Source organism: Triticum urartu, chromosome 7A, assembly GCF_056163025.1.
Source record: "Triticum urartu cultivar PI428250 chromosome 7A, HENAU_Tu73, whole genome shotgun sequence".
NCBI lineage: Eukaryota > Viridiplantae > Streptophyta > Magnoliopsida > Poales > Poaceae > Triticum > Triticum urartu.
Window position 1 is genome coordinate 332,341,342 of NC_141879.1, and position 10,104 is coordinate 332,351,445.

Genomic DNA, 10,104 nt, shown 5'->3' on the forward strand with positions numbered 1-10,104 from the left:
GTTATAGGAATGTTAGTTATATAGAAATGTTAGAAATTTTAGTTATCAAAATCCAATCATTAAAAAAATGTTACTTTTTGCGGGCATATAGCTAGTATTTGTTCTCGACGATGCCCGGCCCGCATCCTCGCCGTCGACCCGTCTGCGACGCCGTCCGGCTGACCCATGTCCGGGACTGGGCTCCGCTGGGCTGGCACTGGGAGGTGCTGCCTGGAGGGGCGCGCCGCTTGATGAGGAACCCGGCCCTAGGTCCCGTCGTCGACCCTGATCTCGTTTGGTGGCATTCGCGTGGGCCAGTTTTGGTGCGGAGGGAGCCGGCCCCGTCGGAGGTGGTACGTCGCCGTGTCAGGGAGGAGGATGAGCACGTCCATCGCTACATGGTTGCATTAGAGGGCGGCAGGTTCTCCAATACCTGGCAGTTTCTTCAGGGATCTCACTTCAGCTATGATCCTGTGAGGGTTCCTTCTCTTTGGGTGTCCACCGCCCGCGCCGCAGGAACCGCGAGTGTCCTAGATTCTTATGTAGTATTCGATCTTTATTAGCTACCTAGCCAGTGATGTACTCGATATATAATATTCGAGACGATGTATTCGAGATTATATATTATTCTAGACGATGTATTCGAGATTATATCTATTATTCGAGACGATGTATTCGAGATTATATCTATTATTCGAGACGATGTATTCGAGATTATATCTATTATTCGAGACGACGTATTCGAGATTATATTCGATGATGCTTATTATGTACTATGATTGATTCAGTTTTTCCTTATTAATTGATTGCATCCATGCATTGTAATTTGAATATATTTCTTTTGGATTAGTTAAATAAAACCTATGGCAGACAATACCGGCAGAGAGGGAGAAGAGGCCCTGTTCAATATCATACGCAATCCTCGCGGGCCAGATGATGATCAGAATGAAGAAGATTATGACGGCTCCGAATATCTAAACAACACCGGGGAGGGTGATATGATATTCGATCGCGACGACCGAATTGATGAAGTCGTGAACTATGAACATGACGAAGAAAATGTTGATATTGAAACAACAAAGACCGGCGAGGTATATATATTTATATAAGCAGGCATCTGGTGATCATCACATGTTTTAAATGACTTGAAGATATATTAACGAATCGATCTTTCTTCTTTCAGCCATCCGGATCGAGCAAATCTTCAGGCAACAGGACGAAACGAGGCCCGAACAAAAAGTTGAAGGAGGGCATAAAGTACAATATCGAGGCAATCAGACCTAATGGCGAACCATTCACGCCTAAGAAGATTGCGGACAAGTTTGTTCGTCAGTGCGGAGTTCTTGTGAAGGACCAACTCCCGATCTCCCTTCAAGAATGGAGAGAGCCATCAAAGCCACGTCCAGGAGTTACTTTTGTCAACGACAGACAAAAACAGTTGCTTTGGGAAACGCTCATGGAACATTTCACCCTACCAGATCATTTCACAAAAGCAGATGTGGAGAAAGTCAAGGACGCTGCTCTTAGGAAGATGGCGGTTGCATTCAAGAACCACAAGATTCGTGAATGGGCCAAGTACGTCAACGGAGGAAGGAAGACTCCAGTATTCGAGGGAACACTAGAGAACCAAAGTGCTCATTGGGACGATTTCGTGAAATTCAAGGATTCGGAATTATCTAAGGAACGGTCGAGAATAAACAAGGCCAATGCCGCAAAAAAGGATAAGTTCCATAAGCTGGGGCCAGGTGGCTATGCGGTGGGAATGCCTAAGTGGGATAAGTCTGAGAAAGAGATGCTGGATGCAGGTGTCACTCCAGAAACATTGAGCTGGCCCCCCAGGTGCAGGACTTGGTTCTATGCGCGTGGGGGGGGAGTTGGACCCGAAGATAGGCAAAGTTTCCAAGAAGGCATGTCTGGACGGAGCCGAAGATAAGCTACTTGTTGCAATAGAAGAGGCTCGATCCGGGTTGTTCGAGCCCAACAGAGAGAACAACGAGCTTACGCGTGCCCTGGGAAATCCTAAACACCCGGGAAGAACACGAGGCATGGGCGCTATTTCATGGTATGAGGGGTTTTCGGACTGGAACGCCGACTACAGAACCCGTGCGAGAAAGAAGATTGTGGAGGAGAAGAAGAGGAAGATGGAGGAGGAGCAGAGGAAGCTAGACTATGAACACCTTCAAGGCCTAGAATCAGCGCACGCGGACTTGGCAATAAAATTCCAGCGGCAGCAGGAGCAGATCGACTCACTTAGCCAGCAAAGGGGGTCTCAGCAGCTAGCGGATGATTCACCAATGGATAGCACCGTCCCATCCTTGCCGAGAAGCAGCGTGGGTTCCGCCCCGGGCGACGCATTGCTGGATAGCTACCCAGTGGATGACATCACGGAGAACACTAACTGCGAGCTACACTTCAAAATGAAGAACATATCCATGAAGGTGGCGGACGCCCTTGCTTTTAAAAATCCCCCCGAGGCAACCTTCCATTGCAACCCGATTCCAGCGGGCTATGCTAGTGTCTTGGTTGATGAGGTGGTGGACCAATATTCGGGGCTAGAGCTTGACATTCCTGGAGGTGACGATGAGCACACACTAGGAGAGGCCAACCATCGTATCATCCTATGGAGAAAGGATTGCATCATCTTTCGAAGGCTACCGACACCATGTCATCCTACTCCTCGTCGCAGTCTGCCACCGAGTAAGCAGACTCCCGCTCCTGCAAGTCCACCAACGCGTCAGGCCACTCCTCCTCCAAGTCCGGCACAGCTTCAGGCCACTCCTCCTCCAAGTCCGGCAAAGCGTCATGCCACTCCTCCTCCAAGTCCGGCACAGCTTCAGGCCACTCCTCCTCCAAGTCCGGCACAGCTTCAGGCCACTCCTCCTCCTCCAACTCAGCCACGTCAGCCGTCTTCGCTGCCTCAGCAATCACGGAAGAGAGCCGCCTCAGCTATGGTGCGTAGCGGTACAAGTCGAGGTAGTACTGTAGGTACAGGCGGAGGCAAGCGATTTCAATATGGTCCAAGCCTCGTGCCTCTTCCGCAGAGGCCTTACGACAAGTCCGAGGAGGAAAACGTAGCCATATCGAAGGCCGAGGTGGAAGCCCATTTTGCACCGAAACCGCCACCGCCGCCAAGGGAGAAAGTGCCTGTGGAAAAGATTGACCACTTCATTCGTATGGCTAGACCACCAGCTCCCAAGCCTGTTGACACAGACTATGAGCGCCACCTCAGGAAGTTAAATCGAGCACGTCTACAGAAAGAGGCGAGCTCGAGCTCGAGCAAATCAGCTGGCAAAAAATGCGGTAAAACCGTTTCCCAGCTGGGAGAACAGGCGGCGCAATCAATCCCCCCACTTGTTGTGCCAACAACACATGAGAGTAGGCGCGCCCAATATTATTGTGGGCAAACCATTAACGTTCCCGGGGTGGGCGATGTGGTAATAACCGAGGAGCATATTGCGCAGGCTAAATCGATCGAGATCACTGTTGGGCAACTCCTCGATATCGAGCCCATGTCTCCGACTAGAGAGGAGGAAATAAAACGGAAATATGCCCGGGGCCAACCTTTGGTCGAGCCAGAGGAGGTCAATAAGCTCCCAACGAGAATGTATGCATTGCATCAATGGTACATGGACATTACCAAGATTTCCAATCGAGAGTCCCTCATGGTGAATGTCAACGAGGAGCATTACTACCATAAGAAAGCTATGACCGTTGAGTATTCAGAACTTTTTCAGCTATACAATAAAGACGCACTCGACAAATCTATCGTCAGTTGCTATTGTCTGTAAGTGACTCCTTTCTGTAATTTAAGTCTCAAGCTAGCTGATCATTTTGATCAATCATTACCTGTAATTATCCTCACTATATTATTTTCTGTGGTATTATGCAGGATGAAGATTTATGAAATGAAAAAAGGTGGATGCTATGGCATTGGGTTCGTTGACCCAAATACCATTAATGAATACACATGGAAATTAGATCCATATCACGCAAAATGTGTAGAGGAAAGCATGCTACAGTTCTTCAAGGAACTCAAATACAATGAAGATATACTACTTCCTTACAACTTCCAATGAGTCACACTGTCTTGCATAATACCAGTGTGTGCATGCAGATATCACTGGATCTTGTTAATCATTAAAGTTGATGAAGGAACAGTTGAAGTACTAGACTCGCTACTTAAGAAATCAAGTGACGACACCATCATGAACGGGATAGTCAACAGGTAATTTCAATCATTATTAACTATATCTCGTCCTATTTAATTAGTTCGTCATTTCCTGATAACAACTATTTAATAACCCATTTATTCATTTTCTTTGTCGGCGGGCAGGGCTTGGGCAAAGTTCATCAGGGTCACTCCAGGCCCATGGAAACAAAGTCTGAAATGGTATCGACCCAAGGTAAGTAATTAAGTAGTACTAGCTAGCTGCCATCTCTTTAATTATCATGCTTGATTAATTATTATCTGATCAAAATTCCATTCTCGTAAAGGCCCTGAAGCAGGCACCGGGGAATGATCTATGTGCATACTATGTTTGCGAGAACATTCGCATGATGGAGTCTGAAAGGAGCAAATCTCAAAGACAGGAGTGGGTACGATATCGATTGTCAGAACACTATTCACAATTTTTACACCATTATCGATATCTAGTCACACAAATAATACACATGCATATTGATCTCCTTCTTAACAGTACAAAGAGGTGCGGGACAAGCTCCTAGCACAGGACCGCATAGAAGCAATTCAAGAGGAAATAGCGGGATTTTTGCTCGACCAGGTCATAGATCCCAAAGGAGAATACTATTACCCGCTACCGCCCCCATGAACCACTTCCAATTGTTATCGTGCTCCGAAGGCACCAATTAGCTAGGCTAATGCCACTGGCTCCGAAGGCACCAATTAGGAGAAATTGTATATATATACATGTGTGTATATATGCCTGAATTAATTAATGGTGATTGTGAGACATTCGATGATATATATATTATGATCGGTTCTACTAGAAATTCTATTTATATATATGCATAACGTGTACAATATGTAGTATCATAAAATACCAGCAAACGAAAAAGAATTAAATGGAAAACACAAAATTAAATGAAAAAGAAATCATAAACCCAAACCCCCCCAACATTTTAATATCGGTTGGTGACACCAACCGGTACTAAAGGGCTCCCTGCCCCCGAAGCTGGCTCGTGCCACGTGGTTGCCCTTTAGCACCGGTTCGTGCTGAACTGGTACTAAAGGAGGGGGGCCTTTAGTGCCTACATTTTAGCGCCGGTTACCAAACCGGCACTAAAGGGCCTTACGAACCAGTGCTATTGCCCGGTTCTGCACTAGTGGCAGTACATTCACCTAATGATTTAACAACTCATTATAATGTAAAACAATCACTAAATTAAATTGAAAACACAAAATTAAAGTAAAAATAAAAAATAAAACCAAAACACACCCAAACATTTAGTACCGGTTGGTGTTACCAACCGGTACTAATATCGTACGCACCCACGGAGCTGACTCGTGCCACGTGGTTGCCCTTTAGCACCGGTTCGTGCTGAACCGGTACTAAAGGGGGGGCTTTAGTGCCCACAATTTAGTGCCGGTTACGGAACCGGCACTAAAGGCCCTTACGAACCGGTGCTATTGCCCGGTTCTGCACTAGTGAATGAGTTCATTACAATACCTTAAAGTTGTGGTTTGTTTTCTTATACTAACGGAGCTCATGAGATTTTCTGTTGAGTTTTGTGTTGTGAAGTTTTCAAGTTTTTGGGTAAAGATTTGATGGATTTTGGAATAAGGAGTGGCAAGAGCCTAAGCTTGGGGATGCACAAGGCACCCCAAGGTAAAATTCAAGGACAACCAAAAGCCTAAGCTTGGGGATGCCCCGGAAGGCATCCCCTCTTTCGTCTTCGTCCATCGGTAACTTTACTTGCGGCTATATTTTTATTCACCACATTGAAGGAAATATGCCCTAGAGGCAATAATAAAGTTATTATTTATTTCCTTATATCATGATAAATGTTTATTATTCATGCTAGAATTGTATTAACCGGAAACATAATACATGTGTGAATACATAGACAAACAGAGTGTCACTAGTATGCCTCTACTTGACTAGCTCATTAATCAAAGATGGTTATGTTTCCTAACCATAGACAAAGAGTTGTTATTTGATTAATGGGATCACATCATTAGATGAATGATCTGATTGACTTGACCCATTCCGTTAGCTTAGCACTTGATCGTTTAGTTTGTTGCTATTGCTTTCTTCATGACTTATACATGTTCCTATGACTATGAGATTATGCAACTCCCGTTTACCGGAGGAACACTTTGTGTGCTACCAAACATCACAACGTAACTGGGTGATTATAAAGGTGCTCTACAGGTGTCTCCGAAGGTACTTGTTGGGTTGGCGTATTTTGAGATTAGGATTTGTCACTCCGATTGTCGGAGAGGTATCTCTGGGCCCTCTCGGTAATGCACATCACATAAGCCTTGCAAGCATTGCAACTAATGAGTTAGTTGTGAGATGATGTATTACGGAACGAGTAAAGAGACTTGCCAGTAACAAGATTGAACTAGGTATTGAGATACCGATGATTGAATCTCGGGCAAGTAACATACCGATGACAAAGGGAACAACGTATGTTGTTATGCGGTCTGACCGATAAAGATCTTGGTAGAATATGTAGGAGCCAATATGGGCATCCAGGTCCCGCTATTGGTTATTGACTGGAGACATGTCTCGGTCATGTCTACATTGTTCTCGAACCGTAGGATCTGCACGCTTAAGGTTTCGATGACAGTTATATAATGAGTTTATGAGTTTTGATGTACCGAAGGAGTTCGGAGTCCCGGATGAGATCGGGGACATGACGAGGAGTCTCGAAATGGTCGAGACGTAAAGATCGATATATTGGACGACTATATTCGAACATCGGAAAGGTTCTGAGTGGTTCGGGTATTTTCGGAGTACCGGAGAGTTACGGGAATTCGCCAGGAGAAGTATTGGGCCTTATTGGGCCATACGGGAAAGAGAGAGGGGCTGCCTAGGGCAGGCCACGCGCCCCCCAAGGCCTAGTCCGAATTGGACTAGGGGGAGGGGCTGCGCCCCCTCCTTCATTCCCTTCTCCCTTCCCCTTCCTTGTCTCCTACTCCAACTACATGGAAGGACTCCTAGTTGGACTAGGAAAGGGGGAATCCTACCACCGGTGGGAGTAGGACTCCCCTAGGGCGCGCCATAGAGAGGGCCGGCCCTCCCCTCCTCCACTCCTTTATATACGGGGGCAAGGGGGCACCCTAGAACACACAAGTTGATCTTCGTGATCGTTCCTTAGCCGTGTGCGGTGCCCCCCTCCACCATATTCCACCTCGGTCATATTGTAGCGGTGCTTAGGCGAAGTCCTGCGACGGTAGAACATCAAGATCGTCACCACGCCGTCGTGCTGACGGAACTCCTCCCCGACGCTTTGCTGGATCGGAGCCTGGGGATCGTCATCGAGCTAGACGTGTGCCAAGAACTCGGAGGTGCCGGAGTAACGGTGCTTGGATCGGTCGGATCGGGAAGACGTACGACTACTTCCTCTACGTTACGTCAACGCTTCCGCTTCGGTCTACGAGGGTACGTACACAACACTCTCCCCTATCATTGCTATGCATCACCATGATCTTGCGTGTGCGTAGGAAATTTTTTGAAATTACTACGTTCCCCAATAGTGGCATCCGAGCCTAGGTTTTTATGGTTTGATGTTATATGCACGAGTAGAACACAAGTGAGTTGTGGGCGATATAAGTCATACTGCTTACCAGCATGTCATACTTTGGTTCGGCGGTATTGTTGGATGAAGCGGCCCGGACCGACATTACGCGTACGCTTACGCGAGACTGGTTCTACCGACGTGCTTTGCACACAGGTGGCTGGCGGGTGTCAGTTTTCCAACTTTAGTTGAACCAAGTGTTAAAACAACACCAACTTGACAAACTATCGTTGTGGTTTTGATGCGTAGGTAAGATTGGTTCTTGCTTAAGCCCGTAGCAGCCACGTAAAACTTGCAACAAACAAAGTAGAGGACGTCTAACTTGTTTTTGCAGGGCATGTTGCTTAAGCAATAGATCAAGATGATGGAGATCATGGTGTCATGCCGGTGACGATGGAGATCATGACGATGCTTTGGAGATGGAGATCAAAGGCGCAAGATGATCATGGCCATATCATGTCACATATTTATGATTGCATGTGATGTTTATCTTTTTACATCTTATTTTGCTTAGTTCGACGGTAGCATTATAAGATGATCCCTCACTAAATTATCATAGTAAAAGTGTTCTCCCTGAGTATGCACCGTCGCGAAAGTTCTTCGTGCTGAGACACCACGTGACGATCGGGTGTGATAGGCTCTACGTTCAAATACAACGGGTGCAAAACAGTTGCACACGCGGAATACTCAGGTTAAACTTGACGAGCCTAGCATATAACAGATATGGCCTCGGAACACGGAGACCGAAAGGTCGAGCGTGAATCATATAGTAGATATGATCAACATATTGATGTTCACCGTTGAAACTACTCCATCTCACGTGATGATCGGACATGGTTTAGTTGATATGGATCACGTGATCACTTAGAGGATTAGAGGGATGTCTATCTAAGTGGGAGTTCTTAAGTAATATGATTAATTGAAGTTTAATTTATCATGAGCTTAGTCCTGGTAGTATTAGCATATCTATGTTGTAGATCAATAGCTCGCGTTGTTGCTTTCATATGTTTATTTTGATATGTTCCTAGAGAAAAAATGTGTTGAAATATGTTAGTAGCAATGAGGTGGATTGGATCCGTGATCTGAGGTTTATCCTCATTGCTACACAGAAGAATTATGTCCTTGATGCACCGCTAGGTGACAGACCTATTGCAGGAGCAGATGCAGACGTTATGAACGTTTGGCTAGCTCAATATGATGACTACTTGATAGTTTAGTGCACCATGCTTAACGGCTTAGAATCAGGACTTCAAAGACGTTTTGAACGTCATGGACCATATGAGATGTTCCAGGAGTTGAAGTTAATATTTCAAGCAAATACCCGAGTTGAGAAATATGAAGTCTCCAACAAGTTCTATAGCTAAAAGATGGAGGAGAATAGCTCAAGCAGTGAGCATGTGCTCAGATTGTCTGGGTACTACAATCACTTGAATCAAGTGGGAGTTAATCTTCCAGATAAAATAGTGATTAACAGAATTCTCTAGTCACCATCACCAAGTTAGTAGAACTTCGTGATGAACTATAATATGCAAGGGATGACGAAAGTAAAGTCCCGAGCTCTTCGCGATACTGAAATTGACGAAGGTAGAAATCAAGAAAGAACATCAAGTGTTGATGGTTGACAAGACCACTAGTTTCAAGAAAAGGGCAAAAGGGAAGAAGGGGAACTTCAAGAAGAACGGCAAGCAAGTTGTTGCTCAAGTGAAGAAGCCCAAGTCTGGTCCTAAGCCTGAGACTAAGTGCTTCTACTACAAAGGGACTGGTAAGCGGAACTGCCCCAAGTATTTGGCGGATAAGAAGGATGGCAAAGTGAACAAAATTATATTTGATATACATGTTATTGATGTGTACTTTACTAGTGTTTATAGCAACCCCTCAGTATTTGATACTGGTTCAGTTGCTAAGAGTAGTAACTTGAAACAGGAGTTGCAGAATAAACAGAGACTAGTTAAGGGTGAAGTGACGATGTGTGTTGGAAGTAGTTCCAAGATTGATATGATCATCATCGCACACTCCCCTATACTTTCGGGATTACTGTTGAACCTAAATAAGTGTTATTTGGTTTTTTGCGTTGAGCATGAATATGATTTGATCATGTTTATTGCAATACGGTTATTCATTAAAGTCAGAGAATAATTGTTGTTCTGTTTACATGAATAAAACCTTCGATGGTCATACACCCAATGAAACAAGTTCGTTGGATCTCGATCGTAGTGACACACATATTCATAATATTGAAACCAAAAAGATGCAAAGTTAATAATGATAGTGCAACTTATTTGTGGCACTGCCGTTTAGGTCATATTGGTGTAAAGCGCATGAAGAAACTCCATGCTGATGGGCTTTTGAAATCACTTGATT